We start from the raw sequence: 11,225 nt of genomic DNA, 5'->3' as shown, positions 1-11,225 counted from the left end.
CTTTATCTCTCTTCCCCTCTCTTTCTCTGTTTCTCTCTTCCCCTCTCTTTCTCTGTGTCTCTCTTCCCCTCTCTTTCTCTCCATCTCTCTTTCCCTCTCTTCTCTGTATCTCTCTTCCCCTCTCTCTGTATCTCTCTTCCCCTCTCTTTCTCTGTATCTCTCTGCATCTCTCTTTCTCTGTATCTCTCTTCCCCTCTCTTTCTCTGTCTCTCTTTCTCTGTATCTCTCTTTTTCTGTGTCTCCCTTTCTCTGTGTCTCTCTTTCTCTGTGTCTCTCTTTCTCTGTCTCCCTTTCTCTGTGTCTCTCTTTCTCTGTATCTCTCTTTCTCTGTATCTCTCTTCCCCTCTCTTTCTCTGTATCTCTCTTCCCCTCTCTTTCTCTGTGTCTCTCTTTCTCTTCCCCTCTCTTTCTCTGTATCTCTCTTCCCCTCTCTTTCTCTGTATCTCTCTTCCCCTCTCTTTCTCTGTGTCTCTCTTTCTCTGTATCTCTCTTCCCCTCTCTTTCTCTGTGTCTCTCTTTCTCTGTATCTCTCTTCCCCTCTCTTCATCTCTCTTTCTCTGTATCTCTAATCCCCTCTCTTTCTCTGTATCTCTCTTCCCCTCTCTTTCTCTGTATCTCTCTTCCCCTCTCTTTCTCTGCATCTCTCTTCATCTCTCTTTCTCTGTATCTCTAATCCCCTCTCTTTCTCTGTATCTCTCTTCCCCTCTCTTTCTCTGTATCTCTCTTCCCCTCTCTTTCTCTATCTCTCTTCCCCTCTCTTTCTCTGTATCTCTCTTTCTCTGTATCTCTCGTCCCCTGTCGTTCTCTGTATCAATCTTTCTCTGTATCTCTCTTCCCCTCTCTTTCTCTGTATCTCTCTTCCCCTCTCTTTCTCTGTATCTCTCTTTCTCTGCATCTCTCTTCCCCTCTCTTTCTCTGTATCTCTCTCCCCCTCTCTTTCTCTTTATCTCTCTTCCCCTCTCTTTCTCTGCTTCTCTCTTACCCTCTCTTTCTCTGTTTCTCTCTTCCCCTCTCTTTCTCTGTGTCTCTCTTCCCCTCTCTTTCTCTCCATCTCTCTTTCCCTCTCTTCTCTGTATCTCTCTTCCCCTCTCTCTGTATCTCTCTTCCCCTCTCTTTCTCTGTATCTCTCTGCATCTCTCTTTCTCTGTATCTCTCTTCCCCTCTCTTTCTCTGTCTCTCTTTCTCTGTATCTCTCTTTTTCTGTGTCTCCCTTTCTCTGTGTCTCTCTTTCTCTGTGTCTCTCTTTCTCTGTGTCTCCCTTTCTCTGTGTCTCTCTTTCTCTGTATCTCTCTTTCTCTGTATCTCTCTTCCCCTCTCTTTCTCTGTATCTCTCTTCCCCTCTCTTTCTCTGTGTCTCTCTTTCTCTGTATCTCTCTTCCCCTCTCTTTCTCTGTATCTCTCTTCCCCTCTCTTTCTCTGTATCTCTCTTCCCCTCTCTTTCTCTGTGTCTCTCTTTCTCTGTATCTCTCTTCCCCTCTCTTTCTCTGTGTCTCTCTTTCTCTGTATCTCTCTTCCCCTCTCTTTCTCTGCATCTCTCTTCATCGCTCTTTCTCTGTATCTCTCTTCCCCTCTCTTTCTCTGTATCTCTCTTCCCCTCTCTTTCTCTGCATCTCTCTTTCTCTGTCTCTCTCTATCTCTCTTTCTCTGTGTCTCTCTTTCTCTGTATCTCTCTTTCTCTGTATCTCTCTTCCCCTCTCTTTCTCTGTATCTCTCTTCCACCCTCTTTCTCTGTATCTCTCTTCCCCTCTCTTTCTCTGTGTCTCTCTTTCTCTGTATCTCTCTTCCCCTCTCTTTCTCTGTATCTCTCTTCCCCTCTCTTTCTCTGTATCTCTCTTCCCCTCTCTTTCTCTGTGTCTCTCTTTCTCTGTATCTCTCTTCCCCTCTCTTTCTCTGTGTCTCTCTTTCTCTGTTTCTCTCTTCCCCTCTCTTTCTCTGTGTCTCTCTTCCCCTCTCTTTCTCTCAATCTCTCTTTCCCTCTCTTCTCTGTATCTCTCTTCCCCTCTCTCTGTATCTCTCTTCCCCTCTCTTTCTCTGTATCTCTCTGCATCTCTCTTTCTCTGTATCTCTCTTCCCCTCTCTTTCTCTGTCTCTCTTTCTCTGTATCTCTCTTTTTCTGTGTCTCCCTTTCTCTGTGTCTCTCTTTCTCTGTGTCTCTCTTTCTCTGTGTCTCCCTTTCTCTGTGTCTCTCTTTCTCTGTATCTCTCTTTCTCTGTATCTCTCTTCCCCTCTCTTTCTCTGTATCTCTCTTCCCCTCTCTTTCTCTGTGTCTCTCTTTCTCTGTATCTCTCTTCCCCTCTCTTTCTCTGTATCTCTCTTCCCCTCTCTTTCTCTGTATCTCTCTTCCCCTCTCTTTCTCTGTGTCTCTCTTTCTCTGTATCTCTCTTCCCCTCTCTTTCTCTGTGTCTCTCTTTCTCTGTATCTCTCTTCCCCTCTCTTTCTCTGCATCTCTCTTCATCGCTCTTTCTCTGTATCTCTCTTCCCCTCTCTTTCTCTGTATCTCTCTTCCCCTCTCTTTCTCTGCATCTCTCTTTCTCTGTCTCTCTCTATCTCTCTTTCTCTGTGTCTCTCTTTCTCTGTATCTCTCTTTCTCTGTATCTCTCTTCCCCTCTCTTTCTCTGTATCTCTCTTCCACCCTCTTTCTCTGTATCTCTCTTCCCCTCTCTTTCTCTGTGTCTCTCTTTCTCTGTATCTCTCTTCCCCTCTCTTTCTCTGTATCTCTCTTCCCCTCTCTTTCTCTGTATCTCTCTTCCCCTCTCTTTCTCTGTGTCTCTCTTTCTCTGTATCTCTCTTCCCCTCTCTTTCTCTGTGTCTCTCTTTCTCTGTATCTCTCTTCCCCTCTCTTTCTCTGTATCTCTCTTTCTCTGTGTCTCTCTTCCCCTCTCTTTCTCTGTATCTCTCTTCACCTCTCTTTCTCTGTATCTCTCTTCCCCTCTCTTTCTCTGTATCTCTCTTTCTCTCTTCCCCTCTCTTTCTCTGTATCTCTCTTTCTCTGTATTTCTCTTCCCCTCTCGTTCTTTGTATCTCTCTCCTGCTCTGTATCTCTGTTTCTCTGTATCTCTCTTCCCCTCTCTTTCTCTGTATCTCTCTTTCTCTGTATCTCTCTTCCCCTCTCTTTCTCTGTATCTCTCTTCCCCTCTCTTTCTCTCCATCTCTCTTCCCCTCTTGTTCTCTGTATCTCTCTTTCTCTGTAACTCTATTCTCCTCTCTTTCTCTGTATCTCTCTTCCCCTCTCTTTCTCTCCATCTCTCTTCCCCTCTTGTTCTCTGTATCTCTCTTTCTCTGTAACTCTATTCATCTCTCTTTCTCTGTATATCTCTTCATCTCTCTTTCTCTGTATCTCTCTTCCCCTCTCTTTCTCTGTATCTCTCTTCCCCTCTCTTTCTCTGCATCTCTCTTCATCTCTCTTTCTCTGTATCTCTCTTCCCCTCTCTTTCTCTGTATCTCTCTTCCCCTCTCTTTCTCTGTATCTCTCTTCCCCTCTCTTTATCTGCATCTCTCTTCATCTCTCTTTCTCTGTATCTCTAATCCCCTCACTTTCTCTGTATCTCTCTTCCCCTCTCTTTCTCTGCATCTCTCTTCCCCTCTCTTTCTCTGTATCTCTCTTTCTCTGTCTCTCTCTATCTCTCTTTCTCTGTGTCTCTCTTTCTCTGTATCTCTCTTCCCCTCTCTTTCTCTGTATCTCTCTTCCCCTCTCTTTATCTGCATCTCTCTTCATCTCTCTTTCTCTGTATCTCTAATCCCCTCACTTTCTCTGTATCTCTCTTCCCCTCTCTTTCTCTGCATCTCTCTTCCCCTCTCTTTCTCTGTATCTCTCTTCCCCTCTCTTTCTCTGTATCTCTCTTCCCCTCTCTTTCTCTGTGTCTCTCTTTCTCTGTATCTCTCTTCCCCTCTCTTTCTCTGTATCTCTCTTCCCCTCTCTTTCTCTGTGTCTCTCTTTCTCTGTATCTCTCTTCCCCTCTCTTTCTCTGTGTCTCTCTTTCTCTGTATCTCTCTTCCCCTCTCTTTCTCTGTATCTCTCTTTCTCTGTGTCTCTCTTCCCCTCTCTTTCTCTGTATCTCTCTTCACCTCTCTTTCTCTGTATCTCTCTTCCCCTCTCTTTCTCTGTATCTCTCTTTCTCTCTTCCCCTCTCTTTCTCTGTATCTCTCTTTCTCTGTATTTCTCTTCCCCTCTCGTTCTTTGTATCTCTCTCCTTCTCTGTATCTCTGTTTCTCTGTATCTCTCTTCCCCTCTCTTTCTCTGTATCTCTCTTTCTCTGTATCTCTCTTCCCCTCTCTTTCTCTGTATCTCTCTTCCCCTCTCTTTCTCTCCATCTCTCTTCCCCTCTTGTTCTCTGTATCTCTCTTTCTCTGTAACTCTATTCTCCTCTCTTTCTCTGTATCTCTCTTCCCCTCTCTTTCTCTCCATCTCTCTTCCCCTCTTGTTCTCTGTATCTCTCTTTCTCTGTAACTCTATTCTCCTCTCTTTCTCTGTATCTCTCTTTCTCTTCATCTCTCTTCCCCTCTCTTTCTCTGCATCTCTCTTCATCTCTCTTTCTCTGTATATCTCTTCATCTCTCTTTCTCTGTATCTCTCTTCCCCTCTCTTTCTCTGTATCTCTCTTCCCCTCTCTTTCTCTGCATCTCTCTTCCCCTCTCTTTCTCTGTATCTCTCTTCCCCTCTCTTTCTCTGTATCTCTCTTCCCCTCTCTTTCTCTGCATTTCTCTTCATCGCTTTTTCTCTGTATCTCTCTTCCCCTCTCTTTCTCTGTATCTCTCTTCCCCTCTCTTTCTCTGCATCTCTCTTCATCTCTCTTTCTCTGTATCTCTAATCCCCTCTCTTTCTCTGTATCTCTCTTCCCCTCTCTTTCTCTGCATCTCTCTTCCCCTCTCTTTCTCTGTATCTCTCTTCCCCTCTCTTTCTCTGCATCTCTCTTTCTCTGTCTCTCTCTATCTCTCTTTCTCTGTGTCTCTCTTTCTCTGTATCTCTCTTTCGCTGTATCTCTCTTCCCCTCTCTTTCTCTGTATCTCTCTTCCCCTCTCTTTCTCTGTGTCTCTCTTTCTCTGTATCTCTCTTCCCCTCTCTTTCTCTGTGTCTCTCTTTCTCTGTGTCTCTCTTCCCCTCTCTTTCTCTGCATCTCTCTTTCTCTGTATCTCTCTTCCCCTCTCTTTCTCTGTATCTCTCTTCCCCTCACTTTCTCTGCATCTCTCTTTCTCTGTCTCTCTCTATCTCTCTTTCTCTGTGTCTCTCTTTCTCTGTATCTCTCTTTCTCTGTATCTCTCTTCCCCTCTCTTTCTCTGTATCTCTCTTCCACCCTCTTTCTCTGCATTTCTCTTCATCGCTTTTTCTCTGTATCTCTCTTCCCCTCTCTTTCTCTGTATCTCTCTTCCCCTCTCTTTATCTGCATCTCTCTTCATCTCTCTTTCTCTGTATCTCTAATCCCCTCTCTTTCTCTGTATCTCTCTTCATCTCTCTTTCTCTGTATCTCTAATCCCCTCTCTTTCTCTGTATCTCTCTTCCCCTCTCTTTCTCTGCATCTCTCTTTCTCTGTCTCTCTCTATCTCTCTTTCTCTGTGTCTCTCTTTCTCTGTATCTCTCTTTCTCTGTATCTCTCTTCCCCTCTCTTTCTCTGTATCTCTCTTCCCCTCTCTTTCTCTGTATCTCTCTTCCGCTCTCTTTCTCTGTGTCTCTCTTTCTCTGTATCTCTCTTCCCCTCTCTTTCTCTGTGTCTCTCTATCTCTGTATCTCTCTTCCCCTCTCTTTCTCTGCATCTCTCTTCATCGCTCTTTCTCTGTATCTCTCTTCCCCTCTCTTTCTCTGTATCTCTCTTCCCCTCTCTTTCTCTGCATCTCTCTTTCTCTGTCTCTCTCTATCTCTCTTTCTCTGTGTCTCTCTTTCTCTGTATCTCTCTTTCTCTGTATCTCTCTTCCCCTCTCTTTCTCTGTATCTCTCTTCCACCCTCTTTCTCTGTATCTCTCTTCCCCTCTCTTTCTCTGTGTCTCTCTTTCTCTGTATCTCTCTTCCCCTCTCTTTCTCTGTATCTCTCTTCCCCTCTCTTTCTCTGTATCTCTCTTCCCCTCTCTTTCTCTGTGTCTCTCTTTCTCTGTATCTCTCTTCCCCTCTCTTTCTCTGTGTCTCTCTTTCTCTGTATCTCTCTTCCCCTCTCTTTCTCTGTATCTCTCTTCCCCTCTCTTTCTCTGTATCTCTCTTTCTCTGTATCTCTCTTCCCCTCTCTTTCTCTGTATCTCTCTTCCCCTCTCTTTCTCTCCATCTCTCTTCCCCTCTTGTTCTCTGTATCTCTCTTTCTCTGTAACTCTATTCTCCTCTCTTTCTCTGTATCTCTCTTCCCCTCTCTTTCTTTCCATCTCTCTTCCCCTCTTGTTCTCTGTATCTCTCTTTCTCTGTAACTCTATTCTCCTCTCTTTCTCTGTATCTCTCTTTCTCTTCATCTCTCTTCCCCTCTCTTTCTCTGCATCTCTCTTCATCTCTCTTTCTCTGTATCTCTCTTCCCCTCTCTTTCTCTGTATCTCTCTTTCTCTGTATCTCTCTTCCCCTCTCTTTCTCTGTATCTCTCTTCCCCTCTCTTTCTCTCCATCTCTCTTCCCCTCTTGTTCTCTGTATCTCTCTTTCTCTGTAACTCTATTCTCCTCTCTTTCTCTGTATCTCTCTTCCCCTCTCTTTCTTTCCATCTCTCTTCCCCTCTTGTTCTCTGTATCTCTCTTTCTCTGTAACTATATTCTCCTCTCTTTCTCTGTATCTCTCTTTCTCTTCATCTCTCTTCCCCTCTCTTTCTCTGCATCTCTCTTCATCTCTCTTTCTCTGTATCTCTCTTCCCCTCTCTTTCTCTGTATCTCTCTTCCCCTCTCTTTCTCTGCATTTCTCTTCATCGCTTTTTCTCTGTATCTCTCTTCCCCTCTCTTTCTCTGTATCTCTCTTCCCCTCTCTTTCTCTGCATCTCTCTTCATCTCTCTTTCTCTGTATCTCTAATCCCCTCTCTTTCTCTGTATCTCTCTTCCCCTCTCTTTCTCTGCATCTCTCTTCCCCTCTCTTTCTCTGTATCTCTCTTCCCCTCTCTTTCTCTGCATCTCTCTTTCTCTGTCTCTCTCTATCTCTCTTTCTCTGTGTCTCTCTTTCTCTGTATCTCTCTTTCTCTGTATCTCTCTTCCCCTCTCTTTCTCTGTATCTCTCTTCCCCTCTCTTTCTCTGTGTCTCTCTTTCTCTGTATCTCTCTTCCCCTCTCTTTCTCTGTATCTCTCTTCCCCTCTCTTTCTCTGTGTCTCTCTTTCTCTGTATCTCTCTTCCCCTCTCTTTCTCTGTGTCTCTCTTTCTCTGAATCTCTCTTCCCCTCTCTTTCTCTGTATCTCTCTTTCTCTGTGTCTCTCTTCCCCTCTCTTTCTCTGTATCTCTCTTCACCTCTCTTTCTCTGTATCTCTCTTCCCCTCTCTTTCTCTGTATCTCTCTTTCTCTCTTCCCCTCTCTTTCTCTGTATCTCTCTTTCTCTGTATTTCTCTTCCCCTCTCGTTCTTTGTATCTCTCTCCTGCTCTGTATCTCTGTTTCTCTGTATCTCTCTTCCCCTCTCTTTCTCTGTATCTCTCTTTCTCTGTATCTCTCTTCCCCTCTCTTTCTCTGTATCTCTCTTCCCCTCTCTTTCTCTCCATCTCTCTTCCCCTCTTGTTCTCTGTATCTCTCTTTCTCTGTAACTCTATTATCCTCTCTTTCTCTGTATCTCTCTTTCTCTTCATCTCTCTTCCCCTCTCTTTCTCTGCATCTCTCTTCATCTCTCTTTCTCTGTATCTCTCTTCCCCTCTCTTTCTGTATCTCTCTTTCTCTGTATCTCTCTTCCCCTCTCTTTCTCTATCTCTCTTCCCCTCTCTTTCTCTGTATCTCTCTTTCTCTGTATCTCTCGTCCCCTGTCGTTCTCTGTATCAATCTTTCTCTGTATCTCTCTTCCCCTCTCTTTCTCTGTATCTCTCTTCCCCTCTCTTTCTCTGTATCTCTCTTTCTCTGCATCTCTCTTCCCCTCTCTTTCTCTGTATCTCTCTCCCCCTCTCTTTCTCTTTATCTCTCTTCCCCTCTCTTTCTCTGCTTCTCTCTTACCCTCTCTTTCTCTGTTTCTCTCTTCCCCTCTCTTTCTCTGTGTCTCTCTTCCCCTCTCTTTCTCTCCATCTCTCTTTCCCTCTCTTCTCTGTATCTCTCTTCCCCTCTCTCTGTATCTCTCTTCCCCTCTCTTTCTCTGTATCTCTCTGCATCTCTCTTTCTCTGTATCTCTCTTCCCCTCTCTTTCTCTGTCTCTCTTTCTCTGTATCTCTCTTTTTCTGTGTCTCCCTTTCTCTGTGTCTCTCTTTCTCTGTGTCTCTCTTTCTCTGTGTCTCCCTTTCTCTGTGTCTCTCTTTCTCTGTATCTCTCTTTCTCTGTATCTCTCTTCCCCTCTCTTTCTCTGTATCTCTCTTCCCCTCTCTTTCTCTGTGTCTCTCTTTCTCTGTATCTCTCTTCCCCTCTCTTTCTCTGTATCTCTCTTCCCCTCTCTTTCTCTGTATCTCTCTTCCCCTCTCTTTCTCTGTGTCTCTCTTTCTCTGTATCTCTCTTCCCCTCTCTTTCTCTGTGTCTCTCTTTCTCTGTATCTCTCTTCCCCTCTCTTTCTCTGCATCTCTCTTCATCGCTCTTTCTCTGTATCTCTCTTCCCCTCTCTTTCTCTGTATCTCTCTTCCCCTCTCTTTCTCTGCATCTCTCTTTCTCTGTCTCTCTCTATCTCTCTTTCTCTGTGTCTCTCTTTCTCTGTATCTCTCTTCCCCTCTCTTTCTCTGTATCTCTCTTCCACCCTCTTTCTCTGTATCTCTCTTCCCCTCTCTTTCTCTGTGTCTCTCTTTCTCTGTATCTCTCTTCCCCTCTCTTTCTCTGTATCTCTCTTCCCCTCTCTTTCTCTGTATCTCTCTTCCCCTCTCTTTCTCTGTGTCTCTCTTTCTCTGTATCTCTCTTCCCCTCTCTTTCTCTGTGTCTCTCTTTCTCTGTATCTCTCTTCCCCTCTCTTTCTCTGTATCTCTCTTTCTCTGTGTCTCTCTTCCCCTCTCTTTCTCTGTATCTCTCTTCACCTCTCTTTCTCTGTATCTCTCTTCCCCTCTCTTTCTCTGTATCTCTCTTTCTCTCTTCCCCTCTCTTTCTCTGTATCTCTCTTTCTCTGTATTTCTCTTCCCCTCTCGTTCTTTGTATCTCTCTCCTGCTCTGTATCTCTGTTTCTCTGTATCTCTCTTCCCCTCTCTTTCTCTGTATCTCTCTTTCTCTGTATCTCTCTTCCCCTCTCTTTCTCTGTATCTCTCTTCCCCTCTCTTTCTCTCCATCTCTCTTCCCCTCTTGTTCTCTGTATCTCTCTTTCTCTGTAACTCTATTATCCTCTCTTTCTCTGTATCTCTCTTTCTCTTCATCTCTCTTCCCCTCTCTTTCTCTGCATCTCTCTTCATCTCTCTTTCTCTGTATCTCTCTTCCCCTCTCTTTCTCTGCTTCTCTCTTCCCCTCTCTTTCTCTGTTTCTCTCTTCCCCACTCTTTCTCTGTGTCTCTCTTCCCCTCTCTTTCTCTCCATCTCTCTTTCCCTCTCTTCTCTGTATCTCTCTTCCCCTCTCTGTATCTCTCTTCCCCTCTCTTTCTCTGTATCTCTCTGCATCTCTCTTTCTCTGTATCTCTCTTCCCCTCTCTTTCTCTGTCTCTCTTTCTCTGTATCTCTCTTTTTCTGTGTCTCCCTTTCTCTGTGTCTCTCTTTCTCTGTGTCTCTCTTTCTCTGTGTCTCCCTTTCTCTGTGTCTCTCTTTCTCTGTATCTCTCTTTCTCTGTATCTCTCTTCCCCTCTCTTTCTCTGTATCTCTCTTCCCCTCTCTTTCTCTGTGTCTCTCTTTCTCTGTAACTGTCTTCCCCTCTCTTTCTCTGTATATCTCTTCCCCTCTCTTTCTCTGTATCTCTCTTCCCCTCTCTTTCTCTGTGTCTCTCTTTCTCTGTATCTCTCTTCCCCTCTCTTTCTCTGTGTCTCTCTTTCTCTGTATCTCTCTTCCCCTCTCTTTCTCTGCATCTCTCTTCATCGCTCTTTCTCTGTATCTCTCTTCCCCTCTCTTTCTCTGCATCTCTCTTTCTCTGTCTCTCTCTATCTCTCTTTCTCTGTGTCTCTCTTTCTCTGTATCTCTCTTTCTCTGTATCTCTCTTCCCCTCTCTTTCTCTGTATCTCTCTTCCACCCTCTTTCTCTGTATCTCTCTTCCCCTCTCTTTCTCTGTGTCTCTCTTTCTCTGTATCTCTCTTCCCCTCTCTTTCTCTGTATCTCTCTTCCCCTCTCTTTCTCTGTATCTCTCTTCCCCTCTCTTTCTCTGTGTCTCTCTTTCTCTGTATCTCTCTTCCCCTCTCTTTCTCTGTGTCTCTCTTTCTCTGTATCTCTCTTCCCCTCTCTTTCTCTGTATCTCTCTTTCTCTGTGTCTCTCTTCCCCTCTCTTTCTCTGTATCTCTCTTCACCTCTCTTTCTCTGTATCTCTCTTCCCCTCTCTTTCTCTGTATCTCTCTTTCTCTCTTCCCCTCTCTTTCTCTGTATCTCTCTTTCTCTGTATTTCTCTTCCCCTCTCGTTCTTTGTATCTCTCTCCTGCTCTGTATCTCTGTTTCTCTGTATCTCTCTTCCCCTCTCTTTCTCTGTATCTCTCTTTCTCTGTATCTCTCTTCCCCTCTCTTTCTCTGTATCTCTCTTCCCCTCTCTTTCTCTCCATCTCTCTTCCCCTCTTGTTCTCTGTATCTCTCTTTCTCTGTAACTCTATTATCCTCTCTTTCTCTGTATCTCTCTTTCTCTTCATCTCTCTTCCCCTCTCTTTCTCTGCATCTCTCTTCATCTCTCTTTCTCTGTATCTCTCTTCCCCTCTCTTTCTGTATCTCTCTTTCTCTGTATCTCTCTTCCCCTCTCTTTCTCTATCTCTCTTCCCCTCTCTTTCTCTGTATCTCTCTTTCTCTGTATCTCTCGTCCCCTGTCGTTCTCTGTATCAATCTTTCTCTGTATCTCTCTTCCCCTCTCTTTCTCTGTATCTCTCTTCCCCTCTCTTTCTCTGTATCTCTCTTTCTCTGCATCTCTCTTCCCCTCTCTTTCTCTGTATCTCTCTCCCCCTCTCTTTCTCTTTATCTCTCTTCCCCTCTCTTTCTCTGCTTCTCTCTTCCCCTCTCTTTCTCTGTTTCTCTCTTCCCCTCTCTTTCTCTGTGTCTCTCTTCCCCTCTCTTTCTCTCCATCTCTCTTT

At 44.6% G+C, this 11,225-nt stretch overlaps 1 protein-coding gene across 4 annotated transcripts in view; it reads right to left on the bottom strand.

Moving 5' to 3' along the window:
- The window catches only part of LOC110519664 (chondroitin sulfate proteoglycan 5-like), a 70,410-nt gene that overhangs the window by 41,014 nt on the left and 18,171 nt on the right, over positions 1-11,225 (bottom strand). The window lies entirely within an intron of this gene.

The sequence above is a fragment of the Oncorhynchus mykiss genome, chromosome 18, assembly GCF_013265735.2.
Source record: "Oncorhynchus mykiss isolate Arlee chromosome 18, USDA_OmykA_1.1, whole genome shotgun sequence".
Classification (NCBI taxonomy): Eukaryota; Metazoa; Chordata; class Actinopteri; order Salmoniformes; family Salmonidae; genus Oncorhynchus; species Oncorhynchus mykiss.
This window is presented reverse-complemented; position numbering and strand designations above follow the sequence as displayed.